The sequence below is a fragment of the Prionailurus viverrinus genome, chromosome D1, assembly GCF_022837055.1.
Source record: "Prionailurus viverrinus isolate Anna chromosome D1, UM_Priviv_1.0, whole genome shotgun sequence".
Lineage (NCBI taxonomy): Eukaryota > Metazoa > Chordata > Mammalia > Carnivora > Felidae > Prionailurus > Prionailurus viverrinus.
The window spans coordinates 60843001-60860475 of NC_062570.1; the positions used below are offsets into that span (position 1 = coordinate 60843001).

General features: G+C 40.1%; 1 protein-coding gene and 1 pseudogene across 1 annotated transcript in view; one reads left to right on the forward strand and one right to left on the reverse strand.

The window, feature by feature from the left end:
• Window positions 1-17475, forward strand: part of LOC125177121 (olfactory receptor 51H1-like) — a 307668-nt gene that overhangs the window by 62812 nt on the left and 227381 nt on the right. The window lies entirely within an intron of this gene.
• Window positions 10230-10551, reverse strand: LOC125177128 (high mobility group protein HMG-I/HMG-Y-like; annotated as a pseudogene).

Genomic DNA, 17475 nt, shown 5'->3' on the forward strand with positions numbered 1-17475 from the left:
AATGTGTTTTCCTCTCAGGACTGCCTTCGCTGCATCCCAAAGCATTTGGATTGTTGTATTTTCATTTTCATTTGTTTCCATATTTTTTTTAACTTCTTCTCTAATTGCCTGGTTGACCCATTCATTCTTTAGTAGGGTGTTCTTTAGCCTCCATGCTTTTGGAGGTTTTCCAGACTTTTTCCTCTGGTTCATTTCAATTTTCATAGCATTGTGGTCTGAAAATGTGCATGGTATGATCTCAATTCTTGTATACTTATGAAGGGCTGTTTTGTGACCCAGTATGTGATCTATCTTGGAGAATGTTCTGTGTGTACTGGAGAAGAAAGTATATTCTGTTGCTTTGGGATGCAGAGTTCTAAATATATCTGTCAAGTCCATCTGATCCAATGTATCATTCAGGGCCCTTGTTTCTTTATTGATCCTGTGTATAGATGATCTATCCATTGTTTTAAGGGTGGTATTAAAGTCCCCTGCAATTACCACATTCTTATCAATAAGGTTGCTTATGTTTGTGAGTAATTGTTTTATATATTTGGGGGCTCCCGTATTTGGTGCATAGACATTTATAATTGTTAGCTCTTCCTGATGGATAGACCCTGTAATTATTATATAATTCCCTTCTTCATCTGTTGTTACAGCCTTTAATTTAAAGTGTAGTTTGTCTGATATAAGTATGGCTACTCCAGCTTTCTTTGGACTTCCAGTAGCATGATAGATAGTTCTCCATCCCCTCACTTTCAATCTGAAGGTGTCCTCAGATCTAAAATGAGTCTCCTGTAGAAAACAAATAGATGGGTCTTGTTTTTTTATCCATTCTGATACCCTATGTCTTTTGGTTGGAGCATTTAGTCCATTTACATTCAGTGTTATTATAGAAAGATATGGGTTTAGAGTCATTGTGATATCTGTAGGTTTCATGCTTGTAGTGATGTCTCTGGTACTTTGTGGTCCTTGCAACATTTCATTCGCAGAATTGCCCTTAGGATCTCTTTTAGGGCTGGTTTAGTGGTGATGAATTCCTTCAGTTTTTGTTTGGGAACACCTTTATCTCTCCTTCTATTCTAAATGACAGACTTGCTGGATAACGGATTCTCGACTGCATATTTTTTCTGTTTATCACATTGAAGATTTCCTGGCATTCCTTTCTCGCCTGCCAAGTTTCAGTAGAGAGATCCGTCTCTAGTGTTATCGGTCTCCCTTTATATGTTAGAGCGTGTTTATCCCTAGCTGTTTTCAGAATTTTCTCTTTATCCTTGTATTTTGCCAGTTTCACTATGATATGTCATGCAGGAGATCGATTCAAGTTACGTCTAAAGGGAGTTCTCTGTGCCTCTTGGATTTCAATGTCTTTTTCCTTCCCCAGATCAGGGAAGTTCTCAGCTATCATTTGTTGAAGTACACCTTCAGTCCCTTTCTCTCTCTCTTTCTCCTCTGGAATCCCTACTATACGGATATTGTTGTGTGTCATTGCATCACTTAGTTCTCTAATTTTCCTCTCACACTCCTGGATTTTTTACTCTCTTTTTGTCAGCTTCCTCTTTTGCCATAATTTTATCTTCTAATTCACCCATTCTCTCCTCTGCCTCTTCAATCCAAGCTGTGGTCGCCTCTATTTTATTTTGCACCTCATTTATAGCATTTTTTAGCTCCTCCTGTTTCTTAGTCCCTTGATCTCTGTAGCAATAGATACTCTGCTGTCCTCTATACTTTTTTCAAGCCCAGCGATTAATTTCATGACTATTATTTTAAATTCATGTTCTGTTATATTGCTTAAATCGTTTTTGATCAATTCATTAGCTGTTGCTACTTCCTGGAGTTTCTTTTGAGGAGAATTCTTCTGTTTCGTCATTTTGGATAGTCCCCGGAGTTGCGCGGAACTGCAGGGCTCTTCCTCTGTGCTGTCTGGAGTAACTTGTGTTGGTGGGCGGGGCCACAGTCAGGCCTGATGTCTGCTCCCAGCCCACTGCTGGGGCCACAGTCAGACTGGTATGTACCTTATCTTCCCCTCTCCCAGGGGCAGGACTCACTGTGGAATGGTGTGGCCCCTGTCTGGGCTACTTGCACACTGGCAGACTTGTGGTGCTGCTTTGATGGGATCTGGTGTATTAGCTGGGGTGGATCTACAAGGTGCACAGGGGTGGGAGGGGTAGGCTTAGCTTGCTTTGCTGTGGGTGGTCCCCCGCAGGAGGGGCCCTGCAGCACCAGGAGGGAGAGGTAGACCTGTTGGAGGAATGGATCCACAGAAGCACAGTGTTGGGTGTTTGTGCGGTGCAAGCAAGTTCGGTGACGAGAATTGATTCCCTTTGGGACTTCAGCTGGGGGGTGGGAGAGGGAGATGGTTCTGGCCAGCACCTTTTTTCCCCCTGCTGTGCTGAGCTCTGTCTTCTGGGGCTCAACACCTCTCTCTCTTGGTGTCCTCTTGCTCTCCTGCTCTCTGAGCAGAGGTGTTGACTCTTAACACTCCAGATGTTAAGTCCTGCCGGGTGTCAGAACTCACAGAGTCCAGCCCCTCTGCTTTTGCAAGCCAGACTCGGGGGTTCTGCCTTGCTGGGCAGGCCGCCCCTTAACCGCCCGGGCTCCCTCCCGCTAGTCCATGTAGCGCGCACCGCCTCTCTGCCCTTCCTACTCTCTTCTGTGGGCCTCTTGTCTACACTTGGCTCCAGAGAGCCTGTTCCACTAGTCTTCTGGTGGTTTTCTGGGTTATTTAGGCAGATGTGGGTGGAATCTAAGTGATCAGCAGGACGAGGTGAGCCCAGTGTCCTCCTACGCCACCATCTTCCTCCCATCCCCATCACCATTCCAGTTTTATTGCTAAGCAAAATAAGTCAGAGAAAGACAAACATATATATGATTTCACTCATATGTGGAATTTAAGAAATAAAACAGATGGACATGGGGAAGGGAAGGCAAAATCAAGTAAAAACAGAGAGGAAAGCACACCATAAGAGACTCTTTTAAAAATTTTTTAAAAATGTTTTTAATTTATTTTTGAAGGAGAGAGAGAGACAGAGAATGAGTGGGGGAGGAACAGAGAGAGAGGGAGACACAGAATTCGAGGCAGGCTCCAGGCTTTGTTCTGTCAGCACAGAGCCTTACGTGGGACTCGAACTCACGAACTGTGAGATCATGACCTGAGCCGAAGTCAGATGCTCAACTGAGTGAGCCACCCAGGCACCCCTTTTTAAAAAAAATTTGTTTTAATGTTTTTAAATTTATTTTTGAGGGAGAGAGAGCACACCATAAGAGATTCTGAAATACAGAGAACAAACTGAGGATTGCTGGAGGGAAGTGGGGTGGGGGGATGGACTAAATGGGTGACGGGTATTAAGGAGTGCACTTCTTGGGCTGAGGACTGGGTGTTATATGTAGGTGACAAATCACTGGGTTCTACTCCTAAAGTCAATATGTCACTTTTGTTAAGTAACTTGAATTTAATTTAATAAATATTAAAAAATTATATGGGGGAAGAAATGAAAAAAAAAATAGTCACCATTCTTCTCAAGCTCTTCACCCAGACTGCCATCTCTGCTGCTGGCAGCTAATTTGACATTGCTCCTTTCACACAGGAAATGGAGACTCTCAGGTGTGCCTTCTCTAAGGTTCTTGCCCAACCCATCTGCTCTCTTACCCATTTCCACTCCAACATCCACATCATGCCAGGGAGACCATTAATGGCACTTAGCGCTTCATGTCAGCCCCCTCTCCACCCTTTAACCACTTCCTTGTTGGCTGCCCATCACTTATGGAAAAAAAGTCTCAATGGCATAGCATGGAACCCAAGATTCTTTAAGATGTTTTTCATTATTTATTTAGTTTTTTTTTAATTTATTATTTGAATTCCAGTTAACATAGTGTCGTATTAGTTTCAGGTGTATAATATAGTGATTCAACTACTCCATACATTACCCTGTGCTCATCATGACAAGTGCTCTCCTTAATCACCATCACTTATTTAACCCATTCCCTCACCCACTGTTGCCTCTGGTAACCATCAGTTTGTTCTCTATAGTTAAGAGTCTGTTTCTTGATTTGTCCCTCCCTCCCTCTCTCTCTTTTTGTGCCTTGCTTGTATGTTTTACTTATAAAAAGCAAATATAAAATTCCACACATGAGTGAAATTGTATGGTATTTATCTTTCTCTGACTGACTTTTCTTAGCATTATAGTCTCTAGTTCCTTCTTTGTTGTTACAAACAGCAAGATTGCATTCTTTTTATGGCTGAGTAATATTCCATTATATATATATATATATTATATATACACACACACACATATATATGGTGTATGTATCTCACATCCATATATATTCCATTATATATATATATTATGCATACACACATACACATATATATATATATATATATATATATATTTATGTATGTATCTCACATCTTTATCCCCTCATCAATCAGTGAACAGTTGGCCTGCTTCCATATCTTGGCTATTGTAAATAATGCTGCTATAAATAAGGGTGCATGTATCCCTTTGAATTAGTGTTTTATTTTCTTTGGCTAGATACCCAGTAATATGACTGCTGGATCATAGGGTAGTTCTATTTTTAACTTTTTGAAGAATCTCCATACTGTTTTCCATACTGGCTGCACCAGTTTGCATTCCCACCAACAGTGCAAGAGGGTTCTTTCTCTACACATCCTTGCCAAAACTTGTTGTTTTTTGTGTTGTTGATTTTAGCCATTATGACAGGTGTGAGGTAATATCTCATTATGGTTTTGATTTGTATTTCCCTGATGATAAGTGATGATAAACATTTTTTCATGTGTCTGTTGGAGAAATGTCTTCTTTGTAGAAATGTCTATTTATATTTTCTGTCCATTTTTTTAATTGTTTTTTTTGACTATTGAGATTTATAAATTCTTTATATATTTTGGATACTAGCTCTTTATCTGATATGTCATTTGCAAATATCTTCTCCCATTCTGTAGGCTGCCTTTTAGTTTTGTTGATTGTTTCCTTTGCTGTGCAGAAGTTTTTATTTTGATGAAGTCCCAAGAGTTTATTTTTACTTTTGTTTCCCTTGCCTCAGGAGACATATTTGGATAAAATTACTATGGTGGATGTCAGAGAAATTACTGCCTGTGCTCTCGTCTAAGATTTTTATGGCTTCAGGTCTCACATTTAGGTCTTTAATCCATTTTTAACTTATTTTTGTGTATAGTATAAGAAAGTGGTCCAGTTTCATTCTCTTGCATGTAGCTGACCAGTTTTCCCAACACTATTTGTTGAAGACTGTCTTATTCCCATTGGATACCCTTTCCTGCTTTCTCAAAGATTAATTGGCTATATAGTTGTGGGTTCTGGGTTTTCTATTCTATTCCATTGATCTGTGTGTCTATTTTTGTGCCAGTACCATACTGCTTTGATTACTAGAGCTTTGTAATGTAACTTGAAGCCTGGAATTGTGATGCCTCTAGCTTTTCTTTTCTTTTTTAAGATTACCTTGGCTATTCAGGGTCTTCTGTGGTTCCATACAAATTTCAGAATTGTCCTATATCTGTGAAAAATGCTATTGGTATTTTAATAGGGATTTCATTAAATGTGTAGATTGCTTTGGGCAGTATAGACATTAAAAAATTTTTTTAATGTTTATTTTTGAGAGAGAGAGAGTGTGTGTGAGCAGGGGAGGGGTAGAGAGAGAGGGAGACAGAATCCAAGGCAGGCTCCAGGCTCCAAGCTGTCAACATGATGTAGGACTCAAATCCATGCATGGTGAGATCATGACCTGAGCTGAAGTTTGATGCTTAACTCACTGAGCCATCCAGGTGCCCTGGGCAATATAGACATTTTAACAATATTTGTTCTTCTAATCCATGAGCATGGGATGTCTTTCCATTTCTTTGTGTCATCTTCAGTTTCTTTGGTGAATGTTTTATAGTTTTCAGAGTGTAGATCATTCACTCTTTAGTTAGGTTTATTCCTAGGTATCTCATTATTTTGGGTATAATTATAAATGGGATTCTTTTTTTAAAATATCTCTTTCTGCCACTTTATTATTGGTGTATAGAAATGCAACATATTTCTGTGATTGATTTTGTATTTTGCAACCTTACCCAATTTGTTTTTCAGTTCTTGCAGTTTTCTTTTTGGTGGAGTCTTTCAGGTGTTCTGTATAGAGTATCATCTCTTGTAGAACTACTTGTAGTGTCATCTACAAGTAGTGAACGTTTTACTTCTTTATTGATTTGTATGCCTTTTATTTCTTTTTGCTTTCTGATTGCTGTGGCTAGGACTTCTAGTACTATGTTTAATAGATTGGACATTCTTGCCTTGTTCCCGACAGGGGAAAAGTTCTCAGTTTTTCCCTATTGAGGATGATGTTAGCTGTGGGATTTTCATATATGGCCCTTATTATGTTGACTTGTGTCCTCTCTAAGCCTACTTTGTTGAGAATTTTTATCATGAATAGATATTGCACTTTGTCAGATGCTTCCTCCGTATCTGTTGAAATGATCGTATGGTTCTTATCCTTTCTCTTATTGATATATTGTATCACATTGATTTGTGAATATTGAACCATTCTTGCAACACAGGAATAAATACCACTTTATCATGGTGAATGATGTTTTAAATGTATTGTTGAATTAGGTTTGCCCAGTATTTAAATTTTTTTTTTCATGTTTACTTATTTTTGAGAGAAAGAGAGACAGAGCACAAGTTGGGGAGAAGCAGAGAGGGAGAGGGAGACAGAATCTGAAGCAGGCTTCAGGCTCTTAACTGTCAGCACAGAGCCCAATGTGGGGCTTGAACGCACTCACTGCGAGATCATTACCTGAACCAAAGTCAGACGCTTAACTGACTGAGCCATGTAAGCGCCTCAGTTTGCCAGTATTTTGTTGAAGATTTTTGCATCTATGTTTATCAGAGATGTTGGCCTGTAGTTCTCTTTTTCAGTGGAGTCTTTGGTATCAGGGTAATGCTGGCCTCATAGATTAAATTTGGAAGTGTTCCTTCCTCTTCTATTTTTTGGAAAATTTTGAGAAGAATAGCATTAACTCTTTACGTGTTTGGTAGAATTCACCTGTGAAGCCATCTGGTCCTGGACTTTTGTTTGTTGGGAGGTTTTTGATTACTGATTCAAGTTTTTTACTGATTATTGGTCTGTTCTGATTTTCTATTTCTTCCTGTTTCCATTTATTCATTGTTTTTCTAGGTTGTGCAATTTTTTGGCATACAGTTTTTCATAATATTCTCATAATTGTATTTCTGTGATGTTGGTTCTTATTTCTCCTCTCTCACTTGTGATTTTATTTATTTTAGTCTTTTCTCTTTTTTTTTCTTGATAAGTTTGGCCAGAGGTTTATCAAATCTATTGATTTTTTTTTCCCAAAGAACTAGCTTCTGGTTTCATTGATCTGTTCTATTTTTTTTTTTTTTTTAGTTTGTATATCATTTATTTTCGCTTTACCCTTATTATTTTCTTACTTCTGCTGGGTTTAGGTTTTGTTTTTATTTTTCTAGCTCCTTTAGGTGTAAGGTTAGGTTGTTTATTTGAGATTTTTTTTGCTTCTTGAAGTGGACCTATATTGCTATAAACTTCTGTCTTAGAACCACTTTTGCTACATCCTAAAGGTTTTGGACCATTATGTTTTCATTTTCACTTCTTTCCATGTACTTTTGAACTTTTTTATTTCCTGGTTGACCCATTCATTGTTTAGTAGCATGTTATTTAACCTGTATATATTTGTGCTCTTTCCAGAATTTTTCTTGTGGTTGACTTCTAGTTTCATAGTACTGTGGTCAAAAAATATGCATGGTATGACTTTGATCTTAAATTTATTGAAGCTTGTTTTTTGGGCTAATATGTGATCTCTTCTTGGGAATGTTCTGTGTTCACTTAAAAAATGTGTACTCTTCTGTTTTAGGATGGACTGTTCTGAATATATATGTTTCATCCATCTGTTCCTGTGTGTCACTTAAAGCCATTTTTTCCTTGTTGATGTTCTGTTTACATGATCTGTCCATTGATGTTTGGGGTATTAAAGTCCCCTACTATTACTGTAATATTATCAATTAGTTACTTTGTTTTTTGTTATTAACTGGTTTATGTATTTGAGTGTTCCCATTCTGGGTGCATAAATATTTACAATTGTTCTATCTTCTTGTAGGGTTGTCCCTTTATTATCATATAGCATCATCCTTTGTCTCTTATTATAGTCTTTGTTTTAAAGTCCATTTTGTCCAATATAAGTATTGCTACTCTGTTTTTCTTTGTCATCCATTTGAATGAAAGATATTTCTTCATCCCCTCACTGTCAATCTGGACATGTCTTTAGGTCTAAAATGAGTCTCTTATAGGCAGCATATAGATGGGCCTTGTTTTTTTAATCCATTCTGTCACCCTATGTCTTTTTATTAGAGCATTTAGTCCATTTATATTCAAAGTAATTATTGATATATATGTATTTATTGTCATTTTATTAGTTGTTTTATGGTTGTTTCTGAAGATCTTCTCTGATCCTTGTCTTTCTCTCTTCATGGTTTGCTGATTTTCTTTACTGATATATTCTTTCGCTTTCTTTATTCTTTCTCTTTATTCTTTGCGTATTTATTAGTGGTTTTTGATTTGTGATTACCATTAGGTTTGTATATAATGTCTTCTGCATATAGAGTTTATGTTAAGTTAATGGTCATTTAAGTTTGAACTCACTCTTTTTTTTCTGGAAAAGGATATTTTTAGCATTTATTTATTTTTGGGACAGAAAGAGACAGAGCATGAACGGGGGAGGGGCAGAGAGAGAGGGAGACACAGAATCGGAAGCAGGCTCCAGGCTCCGAGCCATCAGCCCAGAGCCTGATGCGGGGCTTGAACTCACGGACCGCGAGATCGTGACCTGGCTGAAGTCGGACGCTTAACCGACTGCGCCACCCAGGCGCCCCGAAAAGGATATTTTTAAATTCATATAACTGCAGGTAGGGAAACCAGATTAGAGAGGAGGGTCCAGACTGGGACAAATAATGACTACCCCTCCCCCCCCACCCCAGCAGAACCGGGGAGGAGGTGTCCCCTATACCTCAACAGTCAATACAGGCCCCCTCTCACTCTGCTGCAGCATCCTAGGGGCAGGGTGCCACCCTCCCTGGGCCTGGGGTGGTTGGTAACACAGTCTGCTTTGCCCCAGGCCCCTTCTCCTAAGAGCATCTTGGAGAAGGGGAATGTGGGCAGAATGGGAGAAGGCAATGAGGAGGAACATTTGATGCTGGTCATAGCAACAATGACTGACGTCCAAAAATGGAAACATTGAACAAAAACAGTGCAACATTCCAAAGGTAGTTTGTGAACAGAGGAAAAATGGAAGCAGAACCATCAGGGGTAGGGAGGAGCAGAAGGGGGGGGGTGGGCAAGGCTAGTTCTTTGTTATTAGTGTTCCATGTGAGGAAATAGGAAACTGAGGCCTGGGGTGGAAACGGATGGGTTTGAACAGTGGCTTAACCCCACTGTAGGTGGCTGCCACAAGGAACATGGGTCTCCTGGACTTCACCTGGAGAAAGGATGACTGCATTTCATCACTGCAGTAGATTTCAGGGTGGGAGTGAGTTGCACTGGATCTCATTTAGAGAGGGTAGAGGGCTCAATCCCTTCCTGCCTTTTCTTTCTGTGCCCCAAAGGGGGCTGTCCAACCTAGAGGAAGGACTAGGCAAGGTGGGGAGAAAAGTGGATGTGAGCTGCACCTCGTGAAGTAAAGGCTGGTTGGGGGCATCTTGGCACTGAGCACCCCTCTACATTGGCCATACCAGCTTCTGCCTGTGCTGTGGAATGGGGCATATTACAATGAGATGGGGCTGGGCCCCTTTTAAGGCCAGGGGAGCCGTCCCAGGCTCCTTAGTGGGAAGCTAGAGGGAAGAATGGGGAAGCAGAAGGGACACCCCCCCCCCCCCCAAGCCAAGAGCCCAGTCAGCAATGTCTGTATCACTGAGCATGGGGACACAGCAGAGGCAGGGTGAGGCAAGGTGCAAAGTCAGCTTCGTCTGGCAGGGCAAATGTGTGCATGGGTGAGAGGGGTTGCTAGAAACCGAGACCAAAAGAAACAGCCCCTCACTCAGCTCTGGGGCCCTGCAACAGCTAATGTGCTGTGTAGTATGGTGGTGAAAACACAGGTGGGTGGCAGTGATGGGTAGGTTTGGGAGAGGGGTGGGGGCAATGGAAGTGGAGTGGAGCTGTCCAGTCCCAGAAGGAAACTGCTTCTTGGTGATGGAGTAGGTGGTATGGTGTAGTTACTGCTTTTCCTATGAGGACTCCCAGGAAATGCCCTCTTCTTCCACCTTCTCCAGTTTCTTTGGCTCTGCCCCTTGATTTCCTCCTGTGAGTTGTAGTTTTCTGCATCTTGACAGCACCCTTGTTGTTTTTCCCCTTTGGTTGGCCCTGAGGTTGCTTAGGTGCTGGCACCTCACTGGGTTCCTTCTGACTAGCTACCAGCACCGACCCAGGACTCATTGGAGGCTGCTTGCCCAGTCTGCCCCACCCCTGCTTCTCAGTACCATTCTTCTCGTGCTTGAAGGCCAAGGGCTGGCTGGACTTTGAGTTCAACTCCCTCATCTTCCCTTCTCTCCAGAACAGATAAGGGAGCAGTGGCTGGGATGCATGAGCTTCACTGCCAGCCTATGTACATTCTCCGGACTGCTAGGAGTGATGGTGCTGGGCACTGAGGAACTGGCCTGGCTCACTGTGGCTGCCAAGCAAATGCAGATGCCTTCTGGGGGCTGTGCCAGCACCAGATACAGCTCAGGCTTGGAGTCCCAATTGGAGGCAGTTAGAACCCATTCTTTACTCCTCTCCTCCCCATGTTTTAGGTATATGTTGTCATATTTTATATCCTTTTATTTTGTGAGTTCTTTGACTGATTTTTTAAATAGGTCTCTTCTTTCCTCCCCAAAAGTGGTCTTTTTAATGGTCTCTCCTTTCCACTCAAAGAGTCCCCTTTAATATTTCTTGCTGTGCTGGTTTAGTACTAGGTCACAAACTCCTTTAGTTTTTGTTCATCTGGGAAACTCTTTATCTCTCCATTATGAGTGATAGCTTTGCTGGATAGAGTATTCTTGGCTGCAGATTTTTCCTATTCAGCACTTAGAATATATCATGCAACTCTATTCTGGTTTGCCAAATTTCTGCTGAAAAATCCCCTGCTAGCTTTATGGGTTTTTGCTTGTAAGCTACTGTTTTCTTTTGTCTTACTGCTTTTAAGATTTTTCTGTATCACTATATTTTGCCAGTTTAATTAAAATATGTCTTGGTGTGGATCTGCTTTTGTTGACTTTGATGGGAGCTCACTGGCCTCTGGGATCTGGATATCTATTTCCTTCCCCAGGTTAGGGAAGTTCAGCTAATAAATTTTCTTCCCCCCCCTTTCTCTCTCTTCTTCTAGGACTCCTATAATTCGAATGTTATTATATTTGATGGAGTCACTGAGTTCCCTAAGTCTGTTCTCATTTTGCATAATTATTTTTCCTCTATTTTATTCATCTTGATTACTTTCCATTACTCTGACTTCTTGGTCACTAATTCATTCCTATGCTTCTTCCATCTTGCTGTTCATTCCATCAAGCATGTTTCTGATCTGGTTTATTGTGTCCTTTATCTCTGCTATTCCTTATCTCTGTGTTAATGGTCTCACTCATGTCTTCTACTCTTTTCTCAAGTAAAGTGAGTATTCTTAAGATCAGCACTTTAAGTTCTCTGTGAGGCATGCTATCTATTCCACTTAGAACTCTGGCTGAGGACTTATCCTGTTCTTTCATCTGGGATAAAATTTAAAATTTTCTGTCTTCTCATTTTGTATAAGTCTCTGTACCTGTTTCTCTGTGTTAGGAAAGTCAGCTATGTACTTTGTTCTTGAGTGTAATGGTCTTATGAAGAAGAGGTCCTGTAGTGCCTTACAGTATAGTGTCCCTGATTCCCTAGAGTCTGGCACTTCTGGAGTGTGCTCTCTTTTCTGGCTGCTTTATCCTTTAGGCCAGTCATCTGCAGAGGCTCTCTTTGCCTATTGTGGGGAGTATTTGGGCCCTGGCCTAAATGTGGTGCATTAACTAGGTGTGTTCTTATCTGTTTCTGAAATGAGTCCTGTTGCCACTGCCACAGGAACCAAGGCTCTGCAAAACTCCCTTGTTGGGAGACATGGTGTGAGCAGAGGCTTGTGCAGGACTTCTGGGGGAGGTAGTCCACCATGCTGAGACTGAGGCTAGCGTAATTGGGAGGGGTATTTCTGCTGGAATGGTGGGGCTTGGTGTAAGAAAGTTAGGTAGCAAGTGGCCCTGTGCTTATGCTGAAGGGCAGGGGAGGGAAATGGCACTGGCTAGTTCCTTTGTTCTTGGAGGAGTCTACCTGGGATTGCTGTCTCTCTGGGAAGTGATCCAAGATGAGCAAATAACCTCCCCACTGTGTGCCCCAGGTACTCTTCATATCTCTGTTTCCATGCTGTATGTCTGCAAGATGTTTGCCTGCCTCCTCTCCAAGAGCAGCCCCAATGCCCTCCAAGCTCTCCCCGAGCCAAACATAGTGACCTTTAAAACTCCAGGCTTTAAGCCCCACTGGTTGCGGGAATTCATAAAATTTGTTGCCTCTTGCTTTCCAAGCCAATTGCTATGGGGATTTATTTTCCCTGTGCACTCCCCTCAGTGCTAGTCTGTCTCTTGCCTTTTCTCTGTGACTGCAGCTCCATTCCTGCTGCAATGGCCACAATCTATTTCTCTCCCAAACCATGCTCTGCACTTCCTACCTTTCTTCAGTGTCGCCTCTTCTACACCTTTAGTTGTAGAGTTTGTTCTGCCAATCTTCAGGTTGATTTCTGTGGTATTTAGGATGATTTGTTAGTTATCTAGTTGTGTTCATGGGAAGAGGTATGTCTAGGGTCCTCCTACTCCACCACCATATTCCAAACTTACTGACTCCTTAAGATTTTTTTTAAAGCTTTTTATTTTGAGATGTTTGTAGATGCACATGCAGTATTAAGATTTAATATAGAGATCCCATGTACTCTTCAACCGTTTCCTCAAATGGTAATATCTGGCAAAATAATAGTACAGTATCAAAATAAAGATATCGGCATTGCTACAGTGAAGATACAGAACACTTCCAGAGACACAAGGATCCCTCATGTTGTCCTTTTATAGCCCCATCCACTTTTTTTCCTCCCATCTCCCTTTTAATAGCTGGAAATTACTAATGTGTTCTTTATCTCCATAATTTTGTGAATTCAAGAATATTATATAATTGAAATCATACAGTATGTAATCTTTTGGGATTTTTTTTCCCACTGCATCATTCTCTGGAGATTTATCCAGATAATTTAATGCATTAAGAGTTCATTCCTTTTAAATGCTGAGTAGTATTACAGAGCAGGGCTGTACCACAGTTTGTTTAATCATTCTTCTATTGAAGAACATCTGTGTTTCCAGTTTTTGGCCATTATGAATAAAGTTGCTATAAACATTTATGTGCAAGCTTTTGGTGAACATAACTCTTCATTTCTTTGGGATAAATGCCCAGGAATACAAATGTTCAGGCATATGTTACTTGCATGTTTACTATTTTTAGAGATTGCCCAATTGTTTTCCAGAGTGGCTGGCTATACCCTTTTACATTTCAACCAGCAATCCAGTTTCCCCACATCCTTGCCAGTATTTGATATTTTCACCTCTTTTTAAAGAAACTAGCCATTCTGCTAGATATATAGTGATATTTCACTGGGTTTTAATATTTATTTTCTACTGGCAAATAACTGAGCTTTTCATGTGTTTTTTTTGCATCTGGTTCTTTTTCCATGAAATGTCTTTTCATGTCTTTTGCTTATTTCTACTTAGATATTTTTCTAGTTAAATTTTCAGAGTTCTTTATATATTCTAGATTCTAGGGCTTTGTTAGATATATCATTTGCAAATATATTCTCTCACTCTGGAGGTTTTTTTTTTTCATGCTCTTAACTGAGTCCTTGACACAGAAGCAGTTTTTAATTTTAATGAGTCATAATTTATCAATTTTTCCTTTAAGGACTCATGTTTTTGGTGACAAGACTAAGAACACTTTGCCCTAAATCCTGAAAATTTACTCCTAAGTTTTTCTAAAAGTTTTAGATTTATGCTTACATTATTATTATTATTATTATTATTTTACATTTAAGTCAGTGGTCATTTTTGAGTGAAAGTATGTATTGAGGTACAATTAACAAATAAAATCATAATATATTTAAATAAATTAAAATAAATAAATATAAATTTATAAATATATTTGTATTTATATGATGATTTGGTATCTGTATACACTGTGAAAGGATTCCCACCACTGAATTAATCAACACATCTGTTATCTTACATGGTTTCTTTTCTTTTTCTTTCTTTCTTTCTTTCTTTCTTTCTTTCTTTCTTTCTTCTTGCTGAGAACATTTAAGTTCTACTCTCTTAGCAAATTTTAATTATCCAATATAGTATTACCAACTTTAGTCACCATGTTATACTTAGATCCTCAAAATTTATTCTTGTAACTGAAAATTTATACTCTTTTACCAACTTTCTCTATTTCCCCATCCACAGCCTCTGGCAATAACCATTCTACTCTCTATGAGTTTGACTTTTTTTTCTTCATTACACATATAAGTGATATAAGTGGTACTATACGGTATTTGTCTTTGCCTGGCATGTTTTGTGTAGCATAATGCCTTTTAGTTTCCTCCATCTTGTTGCAAATGGCAAGATTTGCTTCTTTTTTAAGGCTGAATAATGTTCCATACCTTTTCTTGTTTCCATATCTTGGCTATAGTGAATAATACTGCAATGAATATGAGAGTTCACATATGTTCTTGAGATAATGATTTCATTTCCTTTGCATGTATATCCAGACAGACATGGGATTGCTGCATCACATATGGTAGTTCTATTTTTGTAATGCCCCCAATTTTGAATCCAAGAGACCACCAAGGAGCCAATACCGGTGCAAATGCACGAGGGTTTATTTGCAAGCTCGAGCTTGGGCCCAAGTATACCCGACACAGCGGAGCAGGGACTTGGACCCTAGGTTAAGAGGCGTAGCAGTTTTATAGGGGCCAGTGGCCAATGAGATTGTAACACACACAGAAAGTCGCATAGTCATGTCAGTCCACACGCAGGTGGCCAATTGAATTACAATTTACCCTATAGTAACTGAACTAGCCTATCACTCTGGTCAGAATTGGCGCACAAGTTTGGCGGGCAAAAGGTGGGGTTTAAGAATTGGCGTGCAGGTTTGGCGGGCAAAAGGCAGGGTTTACATTCTTTGGCGGTTAGGGGTTCCGCATTCCTATATGAGCCGGTTTCCAGTAAGGGTGGGCTCAGCGGCTTGACTAGGGTGGGGGAGTGTCTTAAGCAATAAGTAGGTCATGTGGGGGTTATACATGAGATGATGGGTATAGCACAAAATGGAGTTAGTCTTGCTCTGCTTGTCCAGGGGTAGGGGATTTTTGTTAACTTCCTTGGGTCCCACATTTTTAATTTATTGAGTAACCTCCATGCTGTTTTTCATAGTGACTGTACCAATTTATATTCCCACCAAAAATGCACAAGTTTTACTTTTTCTCCACATTCTTGTCAACACTTGTTATCTCTTGTCTTTGGATAACATATGACAACCCCTATAATATCCACTATTGTTTTTTTGTTTTTGTTTTTGTTTTTGTTTTTGTATTCCTTTCATCTTTTATAGGTCCTGGAACATTGTAACTGATTCTTGAATGCTTAACATTGAATGATATTAAAAAATGGACTTTAGGCATGAATTTTGGCATGGCCTGGGAGAATTGGTGATGATAATCATTGGAAAGAATCTTAGATATGTGATGCTGCTAATCTCTGGTCATAAATGTGGATTGAGAGTAAATCTTTTTTTCTAATAAAAGAAAAGTTTGGGGAAATCTCTGTCCCCAGAAACAAATTTTTGTTCAGTCGTCATTTCTTGTCAATCTAGTTTGGAGCAAATGATTTGCTGCTCAGAGATGGGGACTAAATGAAATTACTGGGGGATGGAAACTATCCTACTTACCAGACAACCTCAGACTCTGACTCTCAAGGGCAATTGGCTACCTAAACAAGTGCCCTCCACTGACCAGGCCAACATAAACATGACTGGGAACAGGGCAGTGTTTTTATGATCCTTGGTCCCTGGAGACCCCTTTTCACTGGGAAAGATACTCTCATTTCAGTGAGCACTTGCCTGAAACCCAGAGGCCTCTCACGGCAGGGGCTGCCTACGATCACCTCTCTAAGTTGACTAAGCTCTGCAAGCACCCAGAGGGCCTCCTCCTGGAAGCCCTTCCAGATCAATGGGAACCAGAAGTCAAACACTCTCCCAGGACTGTGGCCCATGTGAACAAGGAATAAGCAATGGCCATAACTATCCCTTTAGTTTGCCACATTCTAGAATGCAATCACATTTTCCTGGGACAGCTTTGAACAATATGACCTTCTGTTGGTTTTCTTCCTTTTGTACATAAGATTAGTCATATGAATCCTATTTGAATCCCAGTTGAATCTTACTTCTCCCTTCTACCACATTTAGTCCTGGTGAGAGAGAGAGAGAGAGAGAGAGAGAAAGAGAGAGAGAGAGAGAGAAGCGCATTTCTTAAACTCCAAGCTTCCAGGCTAATGTAGCTAGATGACTGTTTACAAAAAATCTGTGGCTTGCTTGCCACAGACAGAAACCACATTTCTATCCCTTCAATATCCCTGTGAGTCAGGGATTATCACCCACTGCCCTCTCCATGGTAATGATAATAATGAGTATTTATTGAGTTCAAACTATGTACTAAATACTGTGCTAAGCATTATATGTGGATTATTGCACATAATTCTCACTAAAACCCTGAGGGGTAGATAGTGTTATTATCCCTAAGAACAGATGAGGCAAACAAGGCTCACAGAGGGTGAATTGACTTGATGAGCCACAAAACTGTTTGCTCTTTCTATTGGATTGAGCTTCCTTTTAGGGAACTTGTGAATATTTTCCAGGGTGGAAAATCCCTGCCATTGAGAGCAGTTTTGAGTTTTGAAAGAGTCTTAATTGGTAGAATTAGGGGTTGGTGATAGAATTGATAAATACTACCTTTGGGCAAATAGCAGGTGTGGACTCAGGGAAGGGGCTTGGCTGTCTTATGTGAATCAGAAGGCAGTTTCCAGGAGTCCCTGCAGGGTTTCAGTCTTACAGGCCCTTTGGAATTGTTTAAGACTTCTCAATGTTCAGAGCACATTATATTTAGAATGGGATGGGATTCAGAGATTATCTAATTTAATCACCTTGTTTTATAGAGTTAATTCAGAGAGATTATGTGAATTAGACAAGGTCACCCACCTAGAGGCAGAATAGGAACTATACCTCTGAGCTCATAAATCCCATCCTAGAGCTCTTTCCTTCCCTTAATACAAGAGATTAAATATCATCCTTATTGATTACTTTTATAAAAGGGTATTTTCTTTAACCCAGTATATCCAAAATACAATCATT